The sequence below is a fragment of the Otolemur garnettii genome, unplaced genomic scaffold (genome assembly GCF_000181295.1).
Source record: "Otolemur garnettii isolate 467f Iridium unplaced genomic scaffold, OtoGar3 scaffold00159, whole genome shotgun sequence".
Lineage (NCBI taxonomy): Eukaryota > Metazoa > Chordata > Mammalia > Primates > Galagidae > Otolemur > Otolemur garnettii.
In genome coordinates, this window is record NW_003852554.1 from 1,087,459 (window position 1) to 1,088,939 (window position 1,481).

The window sequence follows — 1,481 nt, forward strand, 5'->3', positions numbered from 1 at the left end:
TGTTTGGCAGGTCCGGGCTGGGGATTCGAACCCGCCACCTTAGGTGTACGTGGCTGGCGCCTTAGCCGGTTGAGCTATAGGTGCCGAGCCTATATCTGTGTTATTGATGTCTAATTTAATTTTATGGTCAGAGAATATAGCTAGTATGATTCCAATTATTTTAAATTTACTGAGACTTTTCTGCATATGGTCTATCTTGAGTATTCTATGTGTACCCGAAAAGACTACATACTATACAATTACTAGGCAGTGTTTACTAAGGTCATGGATCAAGTCAACTGATAATGCTATTTGAACTGTCTATAGGCTTATTTTCAGGGTAGGTTTAATCAGTTCCTGGAGGAGGAATTTGTGGACTTGTCTATTTCTCCCTTTAGTTTAAGTCAATTTTTGGCGTATATATTTTGAAGCCATTATTAGGTATATATTTAGGAGCATTACAAAATGTCTCTATTTTCTCTGGGAATATTCCTTGTCTTAAAAGTCTCTTTATCTGAGAGTAACATAGTTTTATTATGCTTTTGTGTTTTGCATGGTATATCTTTGTTCAATTTAAAGAAATTGAAAGTCTTTATTTAAAGTCTTTCTCTTGCAAGTAGCATACAGATCCATCTGATTTTTTTATCCAGTTTGACTATCTCTCTTCAGTGGCGTGTATAATCTACTTATGTAGCGGAGTTTAACTCTACCATCTTAGTAGCTTTCTACATGTTTCCCCTGTTCCTTGTTCCATTACCTTCCCTTTCCTACTTTTTGGGAATGAGTTGTTTTTAGTATTCCATTTAATGTATTGTCCTTTTAGCTGTACTTTTATATTTTTTAAGTGGTTCCACTAAGGAAATCAAAATTTAACTTTCTCACAAATCAAAAATACTCTAAAATCTCAAATCTATATGCAGTGTGAACAACTGGTACTTTTCATTCAATTTTACTGGTATTTTACCTATTACTTAAACACTACTACATTTATGTGAATCCCTACCATTTGCAAATTGATTAAGTGATTCTCTTAAATCTTCTTCAGGAATGACGCATTTACATCAATGTCAGTCAATGTGCCCACCCACTGTGAAGCCTCAGACTGAGGTCTCAAGGCAAAGGAGAGAGATTGCATAGAAAACTGTCCTGCTACCGTGAAAAGCAATGTGAGCTCACTTCCTTATAAATCAGTCTGACCTTTATATTATTTCTATCCTTAGCACATATACATCTGTTTAACATTTCAAGCTTTATATTTAAAATTTATGAATTAGGCTTGGCTCCTATAGCTCAAGCAGCTAGGGTGCCAGCCATATACACTGGAGCTGGCAGGTTCGAATCCAGCTCAAGGCCTGCCAAACAACAATGACAAACACAATAAAAAATAGCCAGGCATTGTGATAGGCGCCTATAGTCCTAGCTACTTGGGAGGCTGAGGCAAGAGAATTGCTTAAGCCCAAGAGTTGGAGGTTGCTGTGAGCTGTGATGCAACAGCACTCTAC

General features: G+C 36.9%; 1 protein-coding gene across 2 annotated transcripts in view; it reads right to left on the minus strand.

Annotated features, from left to right (window-relative positions):
* The window catches only part of OSBPL9 (oxysterol binding protein like 9), a 40,739-nt gene that overhangs the window by 11,940 nt on the left and 27,318 nt on the right, over positions 1 to 1,481 (minus strand). The window lies entirely within an intron of this gene.